Source organism: Balaenoptera borealis, assembly GCF_965194805.1.
Source record: "Balaenoptera borealis genome assembly, chromosome: 20".
Lineage (NCBI taxonomy): Eukaryota > Metazoa > Chordata > Mammalia > Artiodactyla > Balaenopteridae > Balaenoptera > Balaenoptera borealis.
In genome coordinates this window covers 54,611,802-54,636,930 of record NC_138879.1, presented here as the reverse complement: position 1 = coordinate 54,636,930, position 25,129 = coordinate 54,611,802, and the positions used below count along the sequence as shown (strand labels likewise).

Genomic DNA, 25,129 nt, shown 5'->3' with positions numbered 1-25,129 from the left:
TGGCTATGGGCATGGAGGAGGAGGAGAAATTGAAGACACACCTTGCATGTGAAAAAGAACTTGGCAACTCATCATATGTGGAGTGAGAAACCAGGAGTTGAGAATGCTCCGAGCTTCCAATCTTAGGTGACAGTGGGATTAGTGTCCTATTGCCTGAGATGGGTGTCTGGGTGGTGACTTGGCATGTTTCCTACACCAAGGCCTGCCCGAAAAAGACTGAAAGCATGAGAAAGAAAGACACTCCACTTCTCTCTTTCCCCAAGAATCAGTACAGCGTAGCAGTGGAAGGACTGACTCTGAAGTCATGCCACCTGCTTCCCATAACTTATGAGCTGAGAACCTCAAGTCAACTTTTATTTCCTCATCTGTGAAATGGGTATAATAATGCCTAGCTTGTAGGGTTGTTGTGTCAAGGGCTAAACATAGTCCTGGCATATAAGAGACACCATGGTATAATAGATAAAGGATGGGACCCGGGTTCAAGCCCTAGTTAGGTCACTCAGTGACTCTATAACCTCAGACGAGTAACTGAACCTCTCTGAACCTCAACTTATTCATCTATAAAATGGGGGAAGTACTTGCTCACGGGATTGCTAAGAAAACTGGATTAGAAAAATATGTCAAGTGCTCATAGAAAACAAACTTATGGTTACCAAAGAGGAAAGGGCCGGGGGAGGGATAAATTAGGAGGTTGGGATTAACGTATACACACTACTATATATAAAATAGATAACCAACAAGGACCTACTGTCTAGTACAAGGAACTGTACTCAATATTTTATAATAACCTATAAGGGAAAAGAATCTGAAAAAGATATATATGTATATATATGTATAACTGAATCACTGTGCTATACACCTGAAACTAACACGACATTGTAAATCAACTATACTTCAATCAAGAAAGAAAGAAAGAGAGAGAAAGAAAGGAAAATATGTCAAGTGCTAAAGTGGACTTTGGTGTTTTTTGGCTGTCCAAATGAGAGGCAGAGTCCTGCAGTAACTAGATACGTAGAACATTCTGGATCTTCCTCTCCCAGCTCCCGTGAAGCTCAAGCATGGCTGGTGACCTAGACTCTTGTCAATCAGATGCACAGGCTCCTATGCTTTGAATGAGCGGAGGGAGGGGAACTGAAGCTAGAAAAGAGGAATGGGGTGGAGTTGGGGGACAGTAGTATGTAAGTAGTAATGGTGCCCGGCCAGAGGGTTCAGCAGTGCAGCCTCTGGTCTCTGGAATTTAGTGGTGCTGGCAGCAGGTTTTGTTTTTTATTTTCCTGAACCAGTTCTGTGGCACGATTTTTGCTGTTCTTTGACTGCAAAGCCCTGCTTCGTTCCTGCCTATTTGCTCTGTCTGGTTATCTGATCTTTCTGAGAATTCTGTGAATGACCCAGTAGCCTCAAAATAATGTTTTTCCTGCTTTAACCTGTGTCAGTCATTTTCTGTGCTTATAACTAGGAATCCTGACTACACAAGTGCCTGGCATGATACCTGGCATGGAAGGGGAATATCACGTTGGTTCTTTTCTCCTTTTTGGGCTCCTTATTCTCGGCTTCTTTCCTTCCATGCAAGTTTCCTTCTAACTACATGACGCTCTGATCAGTGGAAGGAAAACCTCTCCCCTGTAAAGAAAACATGGAGTCCCTCTATCCATAATCATTTGCTCCACTAGGTCCCATAAAAGATCATTCCACGGGCTAATAAATCTGGGGTGAGCAGCATGGCAAATTCTAAAATTGCCAATTTTAAAATAAAAGGAGTTTTGGGACTTTCCTGGCTGTTCAGTGGTTAGGACTCGGCGCTTTCACTGCTGGGGCCCAGGTTCAATCCCTGGTCGGGAAACTAAGACCCCACAAGCTGCACCGTGGCCCCTCCAAAAAAAAAGATAAAATGAGTTTTGAGGGCAAACATAAACTTGTTCACTAAACCCCAAAACATGACAATAACAGATACCTATGAATGCCTAGAGGCAGAATTTGAGGACCAAGAAACAGAAGTACTCATTTATATGGCAATGATCTTTTGGACTTCATAAGCTGATGGACCAATTAAGTACCCAGAAGAGGTAGAGTATAACAAAATATTTGGGTTCACGAAAGGTTTGTTTAACTCATGGGTAATGGAACCATATCAGATGGTAAAGAGGACAGTGGGGAGTTTTAAGAAGTACGTCCTTAACATTCTTGGATGAAAACTGCCACTGGTTTCCGCAAAACGCCCTCAGTATGACTCAGAGATAGAATGTTGGGCTGACTGGGTTACTGAGGGACCACAGAACTCATTTAGTCCACAGCACCCCCTTCCCCAGCCGACAGTTATCAGTCATCGGCCGTTCAGGCTCTGCTTAAAGTCCTTCAGTGATGAAGCAAATGGTTAGCCCAGTAAAATGATGTATTGGTATTAGTTGTTTGGTCCCTAGGATTCATTCTCTCTTCTTATGGAAACAGTGCTCTCCACCCTGCCCCCCCCCCCACCTGTCTCTCTGAAATGATCTCTTACCCACTGTATGAGATCTTAGAGGGACTGTCAATGAAGAGATCCTGCCTTTCCCTAGCCAAGCCAGGCTCATCCGACTCTTCCTCCATGAAGTCTAGGTCTTTGCCAAACCTTTAAAGTAGGGGTAGGGGGTGCTAATTTATCCCAACGGTAGTGTCCTGTTGAGTTGTTCCTTCTGTCTAGGATCCTAGACATCTCTTGCTTCTTCCATTTTTCCAAGCCTGCTTCCCCAGGCTTCTCTCCCTGAGATGTCCCAACCGCCAGTATTTTTTTTTTCCTGCATATGTGTTAACTGGAGTTTGTTTCTATTGTTTGCAACCAAAGAACCCTGATTTAACTCACTGTGGCGACAGTAACATCCATAGCTGTTAGAAAGCTCTTCCTTATTGCAAACTTAACTCTTCCTCTGTGCAACTTCTACCCCATTCGGTTTGCTAGAGCAACTGTTTTCTAGAGCAATTGTTTCCTGTTTCTGGAGAAACTTTGAGCCAATATTCTCCATGAGATGGACATTCAAATATCTGAGGACAATACACTTTCCATTAGTCATCTATTTTTTTGGAATATACAGCCCTGATTTCTCAACAGTTACTTGTAGAACAAATTTCCCAAGTCCATCAACATCCTGGTGCCACTCCTCTGGACGCTTACAATGTGACCCCCATCCGGGGAACATGAAGGGTATACTAGGATTATTATTTCTCCCGTTCTTCTCCCTAATTACATAAATGACCACTTTTTTTTTAACAGCAGAATTACATTGTTGGATTACATTATAATATATATTGAATTAAAACTAATTTTAGGGCTTCCCTGGTGGCACAGTGGTTAAGAACCCACCTGTCAATGCAGGGGACACGGGTTCGAGCCCTGGTCCGGGAAGATCCCACATGCCACGGAGCAGCTAAGCCCATGTGCCACAACTACTAAGCCTGCGCTCTAGAGCCTGCAAGCCACAACTACTGAGCCCGCACACCTAGAGCCCATGCTCCGCAACAAGAGAGAAGTCACCGCAATAAGAAGCCCACGCACCGCAACGAAGAGTAGCCCCCGGTCCCTGCAACTAGAGAAAGCTCGCATGCAGCAATGAAGACCCAATGCAGCCAAAAATAAATAAATAAATAAAAATAAAGTATAGAATCTTTAAAAAAAAAAACCTAATTTTAAAACTCATTACTTCTCCATCATACAAGCAACACATAATCTTTGAAAATGAGAAAATACAAATAAGCAAAAGATAAATTTAAGAACTCTCACAACCCACCACCCAGGGATAGTCACTAAAAACATATTCTTGTAAAGCTTCCAGACTATTTTATCTGCTTATTATATTGTCTTTTCTATCAGTTGTTTAATATTCCAAGTATGGTATATATTTAAATAGTACCCTCTGAATGGGTTCTGTACAGTTTTGTTTTGTTTGCTATTGTAAACAATGCTTTGATAAACATTCTTATACATCCATCTCTGTATATTTCTCTGATGATTTCTTTTATTTCTAGCTTTATTGAGACATAAACTGACATACAACATTGTGTGAGGTTAAGGTGTACAACATGTTGATTTGCTGCACTTAAATATTGCAAAATGATTACCACCATAGAATTAGCCAACACCTCCATCCCATCACATATTTACCATTTCTTTTTTGTGGGGGGAACATTTCAGATCTCCTCTCTTAGCAACTTTGAAGTATGCAATACAGTATCATTAGCTACAATCACCATGCTGTACATTAGATCCCCAGAGCTTGTGAATCTTGTAACTGGATGTTTGTACCCTTTAATCAACATCTCCCCATTCCCCATACCCCCCAGCCCCTGGGAACCACCACTCTACTCTGATTCTCTGAGTTCAGTTTTTTTAGATTCTACATGTAAGTGAGATCATACAGTATTTGTCTTTCTCTATCTGACTTATTTCACTTAGCATATCTGATGATTTCTTAATAATTCCTAGAGTTTGAGTTGCTGGGTCAAAAGACATGTGTTTTCTTGTGAGGCTTTTAATTATCTATCACCAAGTTACCCTCCAGAATCAATGTACATTCCCATCAGCAGATTATAAAAGCCTTTAAGGCTCCTGGAATTTTCATATGAGAGACTGCCAAGCCAGGTGTCTGTAAGTAGTCATTGATTTTAAGCTCAATGATATACTGTATTTATACTTCTTTAATTGTACTTTATTGACTCTAGTTTCTCCTTCCCCCCTGTTGAGATGGTTACATTAGAGATTCAGTCTTGACTCTTGAGCGTCAAATATGAAACCTTGAGATTGAGTCAAGTATGGGGTCTCTCAGGAATCCTGGTTTTGCATCACCTGCAAATCTGACTAATGTCCCTGCTATGGTTTCATCTGAGCCACAGATAACATTGTTGGATAGAAAAGAACCAAGAGCTGGGCCCCATGGCAATCTGCTGATATGTCTCCAGCCTGAGAGATAATCATCTACAAACCTACCTAAAAGCTCTGGTGACAGCTTATGTCTCTCCCGGTCTTTCTCAAGGACCCACCCGCAATCCAGCAACTAACGAGGTGATGGCTGGCACGGCAGGATGGGGCTCCAAGCCTGCAGTCAGTGTCTCTTCTGGTCATACCCAGGGTGTGTCAGCGGTTAAATATTATTAATATCATTCTTGCATCCATGTTCCCACTACCATGATGAAACAGATGTTAGTAGTTTGCCATATTTGTCTCAGCTATCTTTAAATGAGGTGTCTCAAACACAGCTAAAGCCCCACTCACATGCCCCTCCCATGCCCAAAAGAAGGAGTATGTAATTCCTTTGCCCTTTGTAGTTTTAGTACACTTATATACATCCATAAACAATGCACATTACTGAGGTTTTTTTCATTTGAAAATTTTGTAAATTGGTGCAGCCACTATGGAAGACAGTATAGAGACTCCTCAAAAAACTAAGACTAGAACTACTGCCTGATCCAACTATCCCACTTCTGGGTATTTATCCAAAGAATACAAAAACACCCATTTGAAAAGATATATGTGCACCAATGTTCATCACAGCATTGTTTATGATAGCCAAGATAAGGAAACAGCTTAAGTGTTCATCAAAGGAATGGATAAAGGAGATGTGGTATATATACACAATGGAATACTATTCAGCCATAAAAAAGATAAAATCCTGCCAGCTGCAACAACACAGATGGAGCTTGAAGTTATTATGCTAAGTGAACTAAGTCAGACAGAGAAAGACAAATACTGTATGATTTCACTTATACGTGGAATATAAAAAACAAACAAAAATCAAAATAAATGAACAAAACAAATGAAAACAAACACATAAATACAGAGAACAGAATAGTGGTTACCAGATGGGAAGGGGTAGGGGGGAGGGCAAAACAGGTAAAGAAAGTCAACAGTATGGTGACTGACGGTAATGAAATTTTTGGTGGTAAGCACGCTGTAGAGTACAAAGAAGTAGAACTATAATGTCGTACACATGAAACATACAACGTTATAATGTTACCACAATAAAAAATAAATTAAAAAAAGAATTTGTTGTGCATTTTTCAGTTTGAGGTTTTGTTCTTCTTTCAGAAGACCAGAGCAAAACGATTATCAAGCAATACTGCTGACACAATGACCTTATCCCTTCTTGTTTCTTTGATTGCTCCAAACATTGGGATAGGATGTAGACGCCAGTCATCCCTTTTGGTGGGTCAGCATCTGGACCATTTCTCTATGTCTTGAGAACCTCACACCCCATAAATCATAGCACAAAGCAGAGCTGATCATTGCTGACACCCACTTCCCCAGCCTCTCCTGCAGCAAGGATGTGAGCACATGACCTAGGATCTGCCAATCAGATACATTCCTCTTGGACTTTGAATGCAAAGGATCACCAGCAATTATGGAGAGTGCTTTTCAAAGCTTAGTGTCTTCAAGATCACCTAAAAGTCTTGCTGAGATGCAGATGGCTGGGTCCCACCCTGAGAGAGTCTGACTCAGTAGGTCTGGGGTAGAGCCTGAGAATTTGCATTTCTAATGCTCCCAGGACCACGGTAGTTCCTTGAGTTAGAGCAACCTCTACAATGATGATTGTGGTTCCCAGGGGCGAGCTTGGGTCCCAGGGCAGCAGACTTGACACTGTACCCAGTATTAGCAGGGGAAGCTGGGCTAGTTCTGCAGTGGGATTTGGAGCACTGTTTCTTGCTGGGTGGCTGCTGACATTGGTCCTCCAGCCCTCCTGGCAATGCTATGAGCTACTCTGGTCCCATTTAATAGATTGCCTTGCTGCTTAAATGGCCAGTTAGTTTCTGGTGCTTGCAACTAAGAATGTTAGCTGATCTAGTACCCATTTTATTGTCTTTTAAAACTTCCTTTGAGCCCTAAACCATTCTCAGCTTTAGCATTCCTGACATTATTCTTCCAGATTTGCACTAACAGTATTGCATCCCTGGAATATATGCCACTTAATTCATCTTTGGTACATGTCTGTTAAAAATTCTTGCTTCCAGAATAATGTATCCTTATTATAAACATATTTGGAAAATACCAAGAAGATCAAAGAAGCAAATTCACAATTATCTTTAATCCTACCACCGGAGACAACCATTATGAGTGTTTTGTTATATTACTTTCAGTTTTTTCTACATACACACACTTTTTATATATTTGAGATTATACTGTATACACTGTTCTGTAACTATTTTTTTCATACCAGCAATATAAGTAAACATTTCCCCTGTCAAAAAGTATTGCACAACATAATTTGCCATACGGACACAGCATTCCAGCATACGATGTCCTATAATTTATTCAACTAACCCTTGTTATTTGACCTGTAGGTTGATTAAAATTGTTTGCTAATATAAATAACACTGCCAATTTCTGATTCAAAATAGCACATGGTGAGCAATTCCAACTATAGCCTCTCCAAATTCTCAAAGTTTCATTCATCCAACAAATATTTCTTGGGTGTGTACCATGTGTCATGCACTGTTCTAGTTGCTGAGGATAAAGAAATGAACAAAATAGACAAAAATCCTTACCTTCATTGTAGCTTTCATTCCAAAGAGATGAACAGTAATAATACTGCATGTCAATAATATACACACAAACATACAATATACTAATAATATACCAACAATAAAATAGTGATGGCAGCTACACTTATTAAATGTTTGCCATGTGTCAAACATTATGCTAAGCCCTTTCTGGGCAATTAATCCACAGACGCTATTATCATCTCTATTTTTCAGAAAAGACCACATGCACTTAAACTTTCTCCTAACCCACTATTAACACAGGAAGACCTGGTGTTGAATCAGTTAAATCTGACCCCTCCCCAAAGCCTATGATGGGAGCAAGAAGACGCCACCCCACAGAGCTGTGGAATCCCAAGTGAGAGCCTATTTTAATCAAGGAAATGGACCAGGATCTGTACTGATCAAGTCTCACTTCAGCTGTAGACTGGGAAGGAAATGAGACCATTGCCCCCATGAGACCACAGGTGATTTGCCTTCTACCTGTTGACAAGCATCAGATCATGTGTTGTTCAGAGCAAATTAAGAGCACAAAACCAGCATGGGGTCCATGAAAAAATACAGAAGGGAATGAAAAAAAAGCATATGCCTCATTAGAAGACTTAGAGGAAGAGCAAGGCACTGATAAACAGCCGTTGCCGGATCAGTAGGTAGATGCCGGGAAACTTTTTTGCATCCACCAGAGGATACAAGAAGACACGGCCTTTCTGAAATATAGGATCATAAGGAGAAACAGACTCAGGTGAAAAGGCAACAGACTGAGATAAATAAAAGTAGCATTAAAAGGGTGATAAAGGAGGAGTATAACAAAACTAAAAACAATAGCAGATTAAAACTCACATCACCACTCCTTTCACAAACGGTAGAACTGATGTTACCAAAAAATTTTTTGAATCAGACAATACCATATATTGGTGAAGACCTAAAGCAACTGGAATTTTCCCACATTCCTCGTAAGAAAATGTGTAGAACGGAAGATGCACATAGCCTACAACCTGGCAATTCCACTCCCAGGCAGATACACTAGGGTAATGGTTCCAAACCTGCTTTCTAAAACCTAGATGCTCAAGTCAGAACCTGTACCAATTAAATCAGAATGTCTTGCAGGGTGGGAGGTGAGCTACACATCAATAGGTTGTTTTTTTGTTCATTCCCACGTGATTCCAACGTGCAGCCAAGGTTGGGAATGACTACTCTAGAGAAATCCTTGTGTGTGTGTGCAACAGATGACATCTACCCGAATGTTCACTGCAGCATTGTTTGTAATTGCAAGAATCCAGAAATTTCCCAATGTCCATGGGCAGAATTGACACAATGGGGTGCATTCACACAATGAAACACTACAGCAGAGTAAACGTTAATTGCAGCCGTATCCATCAGTGTGGATGAGTCTCACAAACATTATGCGACGAGGGGAGGGGAAGCAATTCACAGCAGAGCATATACAACTTGATTGCACTTGCATCAGAAAAAATGCATCAACTAGACAATGTACTGTATAAAGATACGCATGTTTGTTGTACGACTATAAAGAAATGCAAGGGAATGATAACCACGAACTTGAGGATAGCGCTTACCAGAGAGGAGGAAAGAGCATCTAAGATACTGGTATTGCTTGATTTCTTAAGCTGATGGCAGTTTATATCTTATATGTATGTTGTGAATATTATTTTGTCTGCTTTAATTATTTGGTCAAATATTTTTTAAAGAATTTTAAAATTTAAAGAGGGGAATATTCATGTGTAGGGACCATCTTGAAAAAAGTTTTCAAAATTCAGAGAAAAAGAACAAAGAAACAAAAAATGATGACGGAAAAGTGTATCTGTGGAGGACACCGAATGGCCATAATTATACCCTTTTTTATTATAATACAAAGAAAGTAGAAAGATTTTTTTAAATCCCACCACTTAAAAGTGAATTTTTGTAAACTTAGATGAGGATAAGAACTCTCAGAACCAGAAACCATGAGGAAAAAGAAAAAGTCTGAAATACAAACAAATGTAAAACAGCATTAAGATTATTGGGTAAATGTGTTGGATTAAATTGGTTGTATCTAACTCTTTGCTCAGGGCCTTGAATGTTTCCTTAAATAAATCCTTGGAAGTAGAATTACTGACACATAATTGATGTTCAAAAAATAGTTGTTAAAAGCATGAATGGACAGAAAAGATTCTGTAAAAGTAACATTCATACAGAAGAAAATTCTGTAAAACTATGTCAGAGTTTACTTTTGAAGGGTGGACTCAAAGATGACTTTTACCTGCTTTTTCACTTGTCTGTTTCGTTTTTCCTTTTCAACAATGAATACATGTTACTTATCTAATAAACACAGATTTTATAAGTAGGTGTATCCATGGTAATTGCCGCAAGGACCCGTCCTGGGTCTTTCCTGGAAAAGCTCATGCATGGTGAAAACAACTTGTCTAATTCTAAAAGAACAAGTTAGGGACTTCCCTGGTGGTCCAGTGGGTAGGACTCCGCACTCCCAATGCAGGGGGCCCGGGTTCGAGCCCCAGTCAGGGAACTAGATCCCACTAGATCCTGCATGCCGCAACTAAAGATCCCACACACGGCAATGAAGATTCCACACGCGGCAACGAAGATCCCGTGTGCTGCAACTAAGACCTGGCGCAGCCAAATAAATAAATATTTTTTAAAAATAAATAAATAAAATAAAAGAACAAGTTAAAAGAGAGCTTGATTTCCAGCTAAATTCTCACACTGGATGAACCTCAACATGGTAGCCAGCCTCCCTCCACCCCCAGCATGCCTACCTTCTGGTTTTCTCACCCTTAGGTAGCTCCCCTTCCACGTTGTATGAGAGTTGGTCTATGAGACCAACAGGATATGACAGGAGAGATGGTATGTCACTTCTGAGATTAGGATATAAAAGACACTTCCATCTTGGTCATTCTCTCTCTTTTGGATCAGCTGGTCTGGGGAAAGCCAGCTTCCTTGTCGTGAGCAGCTCCGTGGAGAGGCCCATGTGGGAAGGAACTGAACCCCTCGCCAACGGCCATGTGGGTGCGCCATCTTGGAAGTGGCTCCCCCAGCCCCAGTCAAGCCTCCAGGCGATGCAGCTCCAGCTGAGATCCTGACTGAAACCACACAAGACCCCTTGATTCAGAACCACCTAGTTAGGCCACACCTGGATTCCAGATCCTCAGAAACTATGTGAGAGAGTAATAGTTTGTTGTTTTCAGCTGCTATGTACATTTTGGAGTCATTTGATCTGCAGCAACAGGTAACTAACGTACCCTTGTAAACTGAGTTAGTAGCTCTTAGCACCAAGGAGAAGTAAGGAAAAGGGTGGGGGGACAAAGGGGGATGAGGACCCAGGACAGAGACACACTGCCGGGCCACAGCCTGTACCAAGCATCACAGCCAGATCCTACCTGGGACCCCATGTAGGCGGATCCAGCCAAGCGCACAGCCAGCAGCGGACACTGAGGGCCTGGCCAGGCAGAGAAGCAGGGCCTGGCACAGAGAGGAGAGGTCCTCCTTCTCCACCTCCCACGGGGGCACCCTTGGAGCCGGCTCGAGGGGCTGCCAGGAGGAAGGGAAGGGAGCATTAATAAACAAAGCTGTCTTAGGCTTCCCAAGCCCAGGAGGGGGCTCTCAACCAAAATGTGATACAAAATAGCAACATCTGAATGTGATAGAATGTTTCCTCAAAATGAAACTATTTTAAACTGGAAGTGGCTGGGCAGAACTGATATTTATGAGATTGGGCTAACTTCAGTTTTTCCACTGGTGAGCGTGAACAGGGTTTTTTGAGAGAAAAGGAAGTAAGTTATAAAAATAAAGCCAACCTCACTGGTGCATGGCCAAGTGGGGGCAGTTCAATCAGAGCAGTTCAATAAATGAACAATGAGACCTGAGGCGTGTGTGCACTGCTTCCTCTCGAGCTGGTCAAGTGCCCCATGCAGATGCGTGGCATACTTTCAAGACCTTTCACCATTATCAATGAAGATATTTTAAAATTGTTTAGAATCTCCTGCCCTTATATTGATAAATACTATTCCTTCTTAGACCAGGTGCCCAATAGAACTTTCTGTGATGAAGGACAGCCACTAACCACACGTGCCTATCAAGCCCTTGAAAGGTGGCCAGTGCAACTGAGGGATGGACTTGCAAATTTTATTTAATTCTAATTAACGTAAATGTAAATAGCCACGTGTGGTTAGTGCAGTTCAAGATGAAGTTGTACACAATTCTTTCTACTGAACTTTTGGAAGTCTGGTTTCCTAAATTTCGGGGGCAACTTTATTTGCTACTGCAAACCCCGGAATGACAGGATCACGTTGGTGTGAGGTTTCTGACACTTCCATACCAGCCACCAATTCTTCCTGATGTATCCTCAGAACCAAATTTAGAATAGCATTTACAATAATGTTTACACCAGGAAATTTTGAGCGCAGACTGAATATCTGATACTATTAAAGAATTACTAAAATTTCATACTGAAATATTTACAGATAAAATGATGTGACATCTGCAATTTGCTTTAGATAATGGAGTGGGGAGTGGATGGAGGAAACAAGGTGGGTTGATAATTGAGGGTTTTTTTTGTTTTTTTGTTTTTGCTTTTGATTTGTTAATTGTTGGAGCTGGGTGATGGGTTCATGGGCATCCCTTAGATTAGCCTCGTTACTTTTTTTTTTTGAACACTTTAAGAGTTTTTAACAAAATGGGGAAGTGCTCATATTATAATATCCAGTGGAACGAAGAAAAGCAAGCTATAAAATGATAAATATACAATCAAACGGGGAATTTATATCAATGGAAGAAATACACAGCATAGTGTAGTGGCTAGGATCCAGACGGCTGAGTTCAGATCCTATGATACCCACTTGGCTTAGGGGAGTTTTTTAGTTTTGCTAAACCTCAGTCTCCACATCTACAAAATGAGGATCGTACAAGCATGGACCTCTTAAAATTGTTGCGGAGATTAAATAAGCCTATTTATGAAATACTTAGCCAGCATCTGGCACACAAGTCCCATCACTTAACATCTGGAAATAGATTTATAAGTGGTTGCTGTTGGACCACCATATTATCCAATTTTTCATAAAAGGGACGTCTTCCTTTTATATTCAAGGGGGAAATTTTTTTTTAAATAAAAGAACATCTTCTATTACTACTCCTGTGTTCTGAGAAACTGTTAGCAAATAATTATATCAAATATTAGCAATAAAGCTAATAATTTATCAGATGGTCTAAACTTTAGCAAAAGGAGAATTCCAGTTTATGTCTGAAAAAGTGGAACTCCCCATGAAAACCCTGTTTTGTGGCCTTTGTGATATGTGTTAGGAAAGCACGTTCTGGAATTTTCCTCTGGTCTGGGTAGGGGGGAGGTGGAGTGGGGTCTTGTTCTGTGGTTCTCCTCATTCCTGACCCAAAAGCTCTCCTCCCCGACGGACAGACCTCCTTTGCTGATGACGCTACATAATTTTCCCTTTCTATTAGATTTGCCTTTTTTGAGCAATATATATCCTTCCATTGTTACTTTCTAGTTAGGAATCCCCTCCAAGCAACAGTGATGTTTATGAAATTATATTTTTCTTCTTTGGGTACCATGAATATCTTGCCTTATCCATTCCCTGTACTCTTTGCATTAGGAGATAGACATACAGGACCATAAATAAAGTTCTGGCCCAGTTGTCTTTATTTTTGCTCAAGAATAATAGTACTGTCTCTATTACTGTGTTTCTGTCTATATCACAAATGTTGTTTTCCATTTTCTCCTATCAGTGGTAGCAAGTCCACAGGAACTACACTAAACCGGGAGGCAGGGCTGGGGGGCTGGGGGAGAGAATACTGGTTCGCATAACTGAAAAGTCCAAGGGGTAGGGCTAGCTGCAAACATGGTTAAATCCAGGAGCTCTAATGTTTTCAGGAATTTCTCTCCATCATTAGGCTCGGCTTTCCGCTATGCTGACTTCCTTCTCAGATTCATTAAGACAAGGTAGCATTCAGCAGCTCCAGGCTTATAATGTACCATCTCAGCCACTCTAAGCGAGAAAGAAGGCATACCTCATTACCAATCATTTGAGCAAAGTCCTGGCGACAACTCTCATTGATCCAGATCCAGTCACGTAGCCAAGTTCTGAAACAGCCTTTGAGATTGTGATTGACTTTTTCTGGAGCCAAAGGTTGGGATCAACCCTCTTTAGCCACACGGTCTGTGAGTTGAGGATGGATGGTTTCCCTTCAAAGATAAAGAAGCTGTTAAGAGAAGATTGCAAACGGCTGCTGAGCAGACAAAAACAGCAGCTGTCCACTCCACATCCCATGACGATCTTTTTAAACGCCCTTTGATACCATTTGGAAATTTCCTGCCAAACACATTCTTCCCTGTCTTTGTGACACTCTCTGTCCTTTGCCAGGAGCCTCCTATTCCAGTATCTTGGGCTGTTGCCCAGGAAATGAAACCCTCGTCAACACCATCAACATCACCAGCTGTTCACTCCCAGTATCCTCTCCTTTTTCTTCCAAAGTCACAGCCATCAGCTGGATGAAAAAATGGAATACCGCCTGTATACTCAAAACCTTCCAAGTCCTTCTCAGAACTTTAAAACTTCCAGAGACGTATTCCAGATTTCTTTTTATTGCACCATTTATCTGCACGTGAATCACAAGAAGTAGGCCAGGGCTGGAGATTCTGAGCAAATATCCCATCACATCTTCTATCTGTGCTCCAGATAAAATCCTGTATCTTGTTCCTCCAAGCATGCCACATCTGGTCTCAGAAGGGAGTCACCTTGTTCTGGGAATGCACAAGTTTTTCATTTTCTGTTGTTGTTTTTTTTCCCCCACCCAGCTGTGGCTGCTTGTATACGTATAGAAGGATAGTACCTCGCACGGTGCTGAGGACACACTAGATGTTCAATGATGCATGTCCTGTTTCCACTCTTGCCCTTTCCAAGTGCCCTTTAAAAAAAAAAAAAAAAAAAGCTGAAAATGGGATTAGGAAGGGAATACCGGGGCCTTTATCTGTAATATATTTTTCAAGCTAGGTGGTTGGGTATGTGAATGCTCATTGCATTGGGTTGGCCAAAAAGTGCCTTTGGTTTTTAAGTAAAAATAAAAGACAAATTTTTCATTTTCACCAAGAACTTTATTGAACAACATATTCACCATTTTGTTCCACGACCTCCTGCCATTTTTCAGGCAACTCTGTAATTCCATCTTCCCAAAGCTTTTAATCCTTTGAGCAAAGAACTTTTCCAGGTGCCTTTTACAGTCTTCCAGGGAATTTGAAATTTTTTCCATTACGAGAATTTTGTAAAGACCGAAATAAATGGAAATCCAAAGTTGCAATGTCTGGTGAATATGGCAGATGAATCAGAACTTCCTGGCTAAGCTGTAACAGTTTTCGCCTGGTCATGTAATTCCGGACTTTTTTCATCGAGTGCTGTTTCATTTGGTCTAATTGGGAGCAGTACTTGTTAGAATAAATCATTTGGTTTTCTGGAAGGAGCTCGTAATAGAGGACTCCCTTCCAATCCCACCATATACACAATATCACCTTCCTTGGATGAAGACTGGCCTTTGGTGTGGTTCGTGGTGGTTCATTTTGCTTGCCCCACGATCTCTTCCATCCCACTTTACTGTACAGTATCCACTTTTCATTGCCTGTCACAATTTGTTTTAAAAACAGAACATTTTCATTATGTTTAAGTAGAGAATTGCATGCAGAAATATGGTCAAGAAGGTTTTTTTCTTTTAACTTATGCAGAACCATAACATCAAAGCGATTAACATAACCAAGCTGGTGCAAATGATTTTCAGCGCTTGATTTGGATATTCTGAGTATGTTGGCTATCTCCCGAGTGGTATAATATTGATTGTTCTCAATTAATGTCTCAATTTGATCGCTATCAACTTCAACTGGTCTACCCGACCATGGAATATTGTCCCACGAGAAATCTCCAGCACAAAATTTTGCAAACCACTTTTTTTAAAAAATAAATTTATTTATTTTATTTATTTACTTTTGGCTGCATTGGGTCTTCATTGCTGTGCGCGGGTTTTCTCTAGTTGCGGCGAGCAGGGGCTACTCTTTGTTGCGGTGCGCGAGCTTCTCATTGAGGTGGCTTCTCTCGTTGCGGAGCACGGGCTCTAGGCACGCGGGCTTCAGTAGTTGTGGTGCGTGGGCTCTAGAGCGCAGGCTCAGTAGTTGAGGCACACGGGCTTAGTTGCTCCGTAGCATGTGGGATCATCCTGGACCAGGGCTCAAACCCGTGTCCCCTGCATCGACAGACGGATTCTTAACAACTGTGCCACGAGGGAAGTCCCTGCAAACCACTTTTGACACGTTCGATCAGTCACAGAAGCTTCTCCATACACTGCACAAATCTTTTTTTGCATTTCAGTTGCGTTTTTTACTTTTCTTGAAATAATAAAGCATAATATGCTGAAAACTTTGCTTTTTTTTCTTCCATCTGCAGTATTAAATGGCTAGACAAAAATTCACCAATTTTGATGTCTTTTTTTAAATGTACAGTGATATGACAGCTGTCACATACAATCCAACAAAATTGTTTTGAATGAAGTTAAAGACAACGAAGTACTACTAGAGCCATCTTAATGGAGCAAACTGAACGAACCTTTTGGCCAGCCCAATACTATTGGCTGGTCTTCTGAAATACTTCATAAATTAAAAAATTTGCAGGTTCCAGCTCAAGCTGACAGAACAAAAAGCTAACCTGATCATGTCACTCCCCGATTGGTTCCCCACAGCCCAGAGGATGACATCCAAGGTCCTTGCCTGGCACACAAGGTCCAAGATGTGGCCCAGTCTTCCTTCCTCCCACCTGTGATGGACTGAATGTTTGTGCCCCTGCCCCCATTCATATGTTGAAGCTCTACCTCCCAATGAGGTGGGGCCTTTAGGAAGTGATTAGGGTTAGATGAGGTCATGAGGGTGGAAATTATGAAATTAGTGATGAAATTACTAATGAAATTCGTGTCCTTATGAGAAGAGGAGGAGAGACCAGAGCTTCGTCTCCCCACCAAGTGAAAACACAACGAGAAGGCGGCCTTCTGTAAGCCAGGAAGAGAGTTCTCACCAGGAACTGAATCTACAGGCTCCTTGATCGTAGGCTTCCCTGCCTCCAGAATTGTGAGAAGTAAGTGTCTGCTGTTTAAGCCACGCAGTCTACGGTGTTTTATTACAGCGGCCCTTTCACAGCCACCACTTCAGGATCTTGAATTCCCTTGTTCTCTCTTGACTGGGTGCTTTGGAGTCTGTCTCCCTTTTTCCACATGGCTAGCTCCTGTGTACTTACTGTATTTGGTAGAGTAGGCTAACAAAGATCCCAGAATGCAGCGGCTTAGTGAATATGAGTTTCTTTTTGTTCAGGTAGCAGTTCTGAGACGAGCAGTCCAGGTGAGTGGGAAGCTCTGCTCCTTGTGGTCATTCAGAAACCCAGGTTCCTTCCAGCCTCCACTCTGCCGACCCCCAGGCCCTCAGGTCATCTGCGTGATGGAAGCTGGGTCACCACCACATGTGGATTCCATGTGGTAAAGGAGGAAGTGAAGCTGGAAAAGGAACCCTGAGATATTTTGCAGTCCAGACCCAGAAGTGGTCCACATCATTTCCACTCATGCTATTGGTGATAACATAGTCACGTGACCACAACTAACTGCCGGGGATGCTGGGAAATGTAGTCCTTAGTTAAGCAGCCACGTGCCTGCCTGTAGTTCTCTTAGAATAGAGTAATGAATTTCAACAAACAATTGAAGTTCAGACCTTGATTCCTCTGAAGAACCTTCTCTACCCCCTGACTTCTCTGTCTAGGTGAGATGTCCCTCTTGCAAACAGTGTGCTCCATAGCAGCTATCTCAGTAGTTTCTTATCTCTCAGCTTTTCCCATCTCTCTGCCCCCAACTGGAGTATGAACACATTGGGTGTGGCTCTGTATCCTCGATGCCTGGCACTTGCTAGACAGTGAATACATTTTGAGTAAAAGTATGGAGGACAGGATACTTAATTTGCAGGGCCCATTACAAAACGAAAATGTGGGGTTTCTTGTTCCAAAAGGATTAATAATTTGAAGGAAAAAAGCATCAAGCCAAACATGGGGTCCTCCTGAATGCAGGTCCCTGTGCACCTGCACAGGTCACATGCCCATGAAACCAGCCCTGAAAGTTTGAATAAATAAATGAATTGAATGGAATAGCTTGAATGATCCTCCATAAGAAAAGCCACATATCTGTTGTATACTATACGATGAGTGGAGAAGAATCAAATCACGCTTGTGAATACTAGGAAGTCAACCTTGGCTGTCTCTACCGGCGAAACTGACTAGAGGTCATCTCAATGGTGAGGGCATATTCCTTGTCATTGAGAGGGTGGGGACACAGCAGCTGGGGGGCTGCCAGCTCCCTAACAATCCAGATGCAGAGCCCCTTGCGTTCTTTTCATCTCCTTTCAGCAAGTCATCGCAGCAGCAGTAGTCATCATGGTAATCTTCAGAGATTCCTGGGGTTGGGGAGACCTTAGAAGTCATTGCCAAGCAGTTCTCTAGCATCTGCTCAAACACCTCCAGCAACAGGGAACTTCATACCTCCCCAGGCAGCTCCTTCTGTTTTTGACAGCTCTGCGGATGGAGCTCTTCCCTACAGTGGAGCCAAAACCTCCTTGCTCGTGACTTCCACGCACTGGCTCAGAGCCACACAGGGGAAGTGTAATATGGCTCCCATGCCCTTCAGGTGTTTAAGGGGCTCTGACGTTCACCTGAAAGCAGGGGTTGCCAACGAGCAGCACAGAGATGGGATATGGGCCGCAGATGTATTGTGTTTGGCCCAGGAAAAGTTAAATATTTGTTTTGGTTAATTGCCAACACTGAAAAATCTGGAGGGCTCATAAAATGGAGAATCCAAGCTTATAAAACTTGGAAGCTCTGGCAATACCGAGCTCACGATCCCTCAGTCCTACTTGCCACTAAGGATGCTGAAGAACAGATATTGGGTAGGCAACTGCCACTCTCCACCGTGGCCTGTTGGTTCGGCTACTTGATATCTGTGCATACGCACTTGACTTACTTTCAGAATCCTTATATTGATGAGTAGGTTAAGGTGCCCAGCCTCCCCACCACAGGAATCACCAGTGAGATGGAAACCCAAGTTTTTAAATTGGTTTCAGGTGTAGTTATTTAAAGAGCCTTTTTTGCCTTTTATTTTCTTCCTGCTCAGAATGCAGAGGTGTTGGCTGGTGTTACAGCAACTACCCTGTGACCATGAGGTAATCTTGAGGATGGAGGCCACATGTAGGAATGTTGAAACAAACAGCTAGCAGGATCTTGGTTCAGTAATGATTATAGAACTGCCATATCAGCTGTATCTACTTCTGAACTTCTTTTACCGAAAATAAATAAGTAAAAAAACCCAAACATGTCTTGCTGAAGCCCTCTTATTTTAAGTAGTTGTTATTAGCAGCTAAACACAGTTCCTACCTGGTATATGATTTGTTTGTCATTGCCCTTTTTTAAATTAATTTTTTATTGTGGAAAACTCTCAATATATACCAACAAAGACTAATATCCACATGCAAAAGAATTAATTGGGCCCCCCTACATAACATCATATCTAAAAATTAACCCAAAATAGATCATACACCTAAACTTAAGGCTAAAACTATAAAACTCTTAGGAGAAAACATAAAATAAATCTTTATGAAGTTGGCTCAGGCAATGATTTCCTAGATATCACCCAAAAAGCATAAGCAATAGAAGAAAAAATAAATTGGACTTCATCAAAATTAAAAACTTTTGTGCTTCAAGCAACACCCTCAAGAAAGTGAAAAGGCAACCCACAGAATGAGGGGAAATATTTGCAAATTCTTTTCCTGATAAGGGACTTGCACTCAGAATATATGAAGAACTATTACAATTCAATTAAAAATATTTTTAAAAACACAATTTTAAAATGTGCAAAGAATGTGAATAGACATTTTCCCCAAAGAAGATATACAAATGACTAATAAGCACACGAAAAGATGCTCCGTATCATTAGCCATCAGGGAAATGCAAATCAAAACCTCAATAAGATACCACTTCACACCCACTAGGATGGCTAGAATCAAAAATAACAAGTGCTGGCAAGGATGTGGAGAAATTGGAACACTTGTGCATCGCTGGTGGGAAAGTAAAATGGTGCAGCTGCTGTGGAAAACAGTCTGGCAGTCCCTCAAGAAGTTAAACATAGAATTACCATATGATCCAGCAATTCTACTCCTAGGTATATATCCGAAAGAATTGAAAGCAGAAACTTAGATATTTTTATACCAATATTCAAAGCAGCATTATTCACAATAGCCAAATGGTGAAAATAACCCAAGTGCCCATCAACAGATGAATGGATAAACAAAATGTGATGTATACATACAATGGAATATTATTCAACAATAAAAAAAATGAAGTACAGATACATGCTACAAACGGATGAATCTAGAAAACATCATGTTAAGTGAAAGAAGCCAATCATGAAAGACCACATACTGTATGATTCCATTTATATAAAATGTCTAGAACAGGCAAATCTATGGAGACAGAATGAAGATTACAGGTTTCCAGGAGCTGGGAAGAAGAGGAAAGAGTGACAGTTAATGGTATGTGATTTCTTTGGGAGTTGATAAAAATGTTCTAAACTTAAGATTGTGGTGATGATTACTCAACTCTGTAAACATACTAAAAATCATTGGATTGTACACTTAAAGTGGGTGATTTTATGGTATGTAAATTATAATGTAAATTACAGCTGACTCTTGTTAACTGCATGGCCTTCAGCAACATACTGGATCTTTCTGGATCTCTGTTGCTTCATCTGTGAAATGGGAATAATAACCCATCATTTATGTGAGTTGAAAGGATGGCACGAAGATAATTTATAAGGCACCTCGCTCGATGCCTGACGTGGAATAGCCACTGAACAGCTGCAGTTCTCACCATGCCTGCCACATTTGTAAATACGAAATTGTGTTAGACCTTCAAGTGGCATCTTCTCAACCATAAAAGATTCAGCTCTTTTTGTTATTGTTGTTTTGATTTTAAGGAATGAACTCATTTTCCTTTCTAAGCGTACTACTTTTATATAATAATGATAATAACAATAATGAACATTTATTGAGTGCTTGCTCTGCAGCAGATACTGTACTAAGGGTTTTTAGTATCTCATTTCATCTTCTCAGCCTCATTGTGAGTTAGGTATTATCTTAGAGAGAAGAAAACTCAGGTTGAAGTCAATATACTCCCCCAGGGACTTCCCTGGTGGCGCAGTGGTTAAGAATCCGCCTGCCAATGCAGGGGACACGGGTTCGATCCCTGGTCCGGGAAGATCCCACATGCCGTGGAGCAACTAAGCCCGTGCGCCACAACTACTGAGCCCGCGAGCCACAGCTACTGAAGCCTGTGCACCTAGAGCCCATGCTCTGCAACAAGAGAAGCCACTGCAATGAGAAGCCCACGCACCGCAACGAAGAGTAGCCCCCGCTCGCCGCAACTAGAGAAAGCCCGCGCGCAGCAACGAAGACCCAACACAGCCAAAAATAACTAAATAAAATAAAATAAATAAATTTATAAGAAAGAAAAATTTACTCCCCCAAGGTCCCACAACAAGCAAACAGCTGGGCTAGGATGCAAGGCCCACCAGCTTAGTTCCAGAGCCTTTCCTGTGCTGCTTCCCTGTCTGCTCTGAGCCCTGCCTCTAGCTGCCCAATTCCTCTCCTTCCTAAAGAGCATTGCTGCTCCCTGGACCCACCAAGGTCTGGGGTCATCTTTATCAGGCAGATGGCGTGTAAGAAGCTTCCTGGCTGAGGTAGCCATCACCAAGTTTTACACATTTCCTGCTGCCCTGGGTCATCTCTGCTGCCTGGCCTGCTTGGGGCCAGGGGAATCCTTCCCAACTTGACCCAACACCTTGATTGGAATTCTGACTCCTGCAGATGCCTGATTCCGGGTCACCCCTCTGGTCCTGGCCCGTGGCTTTGCCCTAATAACAGGTCCCGAACTGCTTGCCTGGAGGTTGACCCTCCGCCCTACCTAGACCACCCACGGCCTGACTTTTGTGACCTGTTTGTTCCCTGATTTCAGCTTGACCACTGCAGTGGGCAGCTTCTGAAATGGCTCCCAAAGTTTCTGCCTCCCGGGACCCAGCCAGTGACTCCTAAGGAAGAGAGCACCGCAAACGTGACGCTCCTGAGATACAGAAGACCGTGACTTCTGTTTCGCTCACACACACTCTCTCTCCTGCTTGCCCTCTCCGCCTCTCTCCCCTTGTCTCCCTCCCCCCTTCCTCTCCCGCCCCCCTCCACCCACCCACTGTCTACCATGTTATAAGCTGCCCTACGGAAAGGCCCTTATGGCAGGGAACTGAGGGGGGGGGGGGCTTCCAAACAGTAGCCACCGAGGAAGTGAGGTCCTCAGTCCAACAGGCTGCGAAGAACTGAAGCCTGCCAATGATCATTCACTAATGAGCCTGGGTGCAGATCCTTCCCCAGTCAAGCCTGAGACGACTTTGGCCTTGGCCAACATCTTGGTTGAAGCCTGTGGTACACCCTGAGCCGGGGGACCCAGCTAAGCCTCACCGGATTCCTAACCCAAAGAAACCAAAAGATAACGTGTGTCTTGAGTTGCTTCATTTCAGAGTAATTGTCATGGAGCAACAGATTACCAGTCCAACGACTGACTACAGTCTTCCCTGCGTGTGCCCTTCATCTGCACCTTAACATTCCAGCACCAGATTAAAGGGCTCTACTAAACACCCCTCAGAAAAGACTGAAGGGCTTTACACAAGATACACTGGAGCGTAGCCAAGGACCACCCTATTGCCAATCAGTGGGAAATGGGCTTATTCTTTTAGGGGTGATTTTGCCAGTGAGGGACCAAAAATTGGTTCTCGGGAGGTGGAATAATCTTACCCTTTGTATGTATAAAGCACAGATACGTGTACAATACCTAAGCAGACGTACAATATATCTGCAGTATTAAAATTTCACGGGGTGGGGGAGGGGTGGCAATGGTAAAAAGGTTGAGAAAACACTGCTTCGGGATGACAAATCTGGCTGCCCTCTGCAGGCTGGGGTGCAGTAGGGAAGAACAAGGCATGAGAGCAAGCATGAGAAAGCAGGACAGAGATTAGGAAAGCCCTAATAAGAAGGCTTCTAGAAGCTTGTTTGGGACCTGCCCCTCCTGAGGGCACTTCTGGCACCCTGCACTTCCCCACCCTGGAATTTAGCACACTGTTTTCACTGGTCAATAAATCTGTAGAGGGCATGGGCTGAGCCAGCCCAGGCCTGGCACCAAATAGGAGGTCAAAGAAAGACCTTTGTCCACAGCTGGTAGTGCCCTGGGCTGTTTCTCTCCAGGCTCAGGGGGCTCCCCATCAGCACCAGTGGCCCTGCCCCTTTCCAGCGCCCCCACCCTAGCCGGCTCTGCTGTGCTCTGCTCTGCCCTGGAATGCTGGGCTGGCTTTTATCTCCAGCACAGCTTGGGAAAGAGCTCTCCTCCTCACGGTTCGGCTCCCCGGCCCGGGATCACGCAGGGTTAGAGAGGCTTCTTTACGTTTACATAAGACCTTCTCCCTCAGGGAAGATCCACGTGCTGCACCCAGAACCTCAGGCTCCGTGGCGGAGTCCCGCCCCTCTTGCCAGGCTCTCATCCTCTCCCCAGGGCCCCGTGGTCTGTGCTAGGGTCTTCCGTCCACACCCAGTTCCCGGGACCTTCCTGAGCGCAGCTAAAGCCCGGGTGTCCCACAGCTTGCTGTCCCCAACTCTGGAGACGACCTTTCAGCCCCCAGCTAAAGTGATGGGTGCAAATCTATCCCAGGATGAGTCGGGGTCGCTGACCTCACTGGCCCAGTGAGTCTAACCATGAGGTCCCCACCCGCCAATGACCACCACAATTCAAACATGTAAGTTCTGGACAGTTTCAAAGATCTCATTGCTTTATGGTAATGCTTCATGAACACGATCACTTCTAAGACAGATAAATAGGTAATCAAACAACCACATGACAACTCAAACCCACTGGACCTTGAGGTGAGATCAGGACGAGCAAGATGTGAGAGGTGAGCTGAGTATCCACCTTGGTCCTCCCGTGAAGACTCAATCTGCTCTGACTCAGATCAACATCTTGGCCCAACACTCATGGGTCGGGTAGCCTTGGGAAAGTTTATTAACCTCTTTGTGCCTCAGTTTCCACATTTATAAAACAAGAATAATAGTAGTTCCTCCTCATAGGGTTGTTGAGAGGATGGAATGAAGTGATGCATGTATAACACTTTGAATGATGCCTAGTATACAGTAAGTACTCCATAAATGCTACCTCCATTTAATGGGTCCCCTCATAGTAAGCACTCTCACGTATGTTACGGTGAAAGGCCCAGAATGTGTGTTTCCTACCCCAAAGTTATTCTTCTCTCCTTTCTTCCTTGTTGGTAGAAGTGGCTTCTCACGTTAGCTTTTGGAAATGCTGGACATTCATTTCCCCAGATTCCCTCCCAGCAAGAGATAGCCATGGGCCAGTTCTAGCCAATGAGATGTAAAGGGAAATCTGTGGGAGGTGTTTAAGAAATGTTTCCTCCTTGATAAGAGAGATGTCTGAATAGATTCCTCTCCTCTCATGCTTTGGATGTTCTGGTGTGAAGATGTGATGCTTGGCAGTGAAGCAGCCGTCTTGTCACCATGAGGGGAGAGTCACATGGAGAGCAGAGACTTGGACTCAGTGCCTGATATCATTGATCCTACCGTGGAACCACCTACCTCCTGCCTTCTCTTTGACTAAAACAATTCAAAACCTTTCATTTTAAAGCTGCTATGTCTCACTTTCTGTTATTTACAACCAAAAGTTTCTTACATGTCTTAAAAGTAGCTTAAGTAGTATCATAAGCTAAGGAATGTAACTTACAATGTAACTCAATTCTGTGACAGAAGTATTGTTCCTATTTCATAGGTGAAGAAGCTAAAAGCAATGTTACAGGAGTTTTGAAGATAAATTACCTAACTTAATCCTCATAAAAACTCTGTGAGGTGGGCTTCCCTGGTAGGGCAGTGGTTAAGAATCTGCCTGCCAATGCAGGGGACATGGGTTCGAGCCCTGGTCCGGGAAGATCCCACATGCTGTGGAGCAACTAAGCCCGTGCGCCACAACTACTGAGCCTGTGTTCTAGAGCCCGTGAGCCACAACTACTGAGCCTGTGTGCCACAACTACTGAAGCCCACGCGCCTAGAGCCCATGCACCACAATGAAGAGTAGCCCCTGCTCGCTGCAACTAGAGAAAGCCGGCGAACAGCAACGAAGACCCAATGCAGCCAAAAATAAACAAATTAATTAATTAAATTTTAAAAAATATTAAAAAAAAAAAACTCTGTGAGGCAAGTCTTATCTCTATTGACAGATTTCTTCAAAAGTTCAGAAGGTTAAAAAATGCCAATTTCATGCAATTAGTAAATGGAAGAGTCAAGACTTAAACCCAGGTCTCTCAAATGTAGATACAACATTCTTCCCAATGTTCTTTGGGGCTACTGCTCAGCACCCGAATCTTTTTGGACATTGTATTCCACTGACAGTGCTGAATAAGCAAAAACTCAGTAACACTGGGACTTCCCTGGTGGTCCAATGGTTAA

General features: G+C 42.8%; 1 long non-coding RNA gene across 1 annotated transcript in view; it reads right to left on the bottom strand.

Moving 5' to 3' along the window:
* LOC309618878 overlaps positions 1–25,129 on the bottom strand; it is a 272,744-nt gene that overhangs the window by 225,683 nt on the left and 21,932 nt on the right. Inside the window, exons 5-6 of the long non-coding RNA XR_014238655.1 lie at positions 13,537–14,433; positions 10,896–11,046 (exon numbers count right to left, since the gene is read on the bottom strand). This is a non-coding gene — a long non-coding RNA (uncharacterized lncRNA). The remainder of the gene's footprint in view (positions 1–10,895; positions 11,047–13,536; positions 14,434–25,129) is intronic.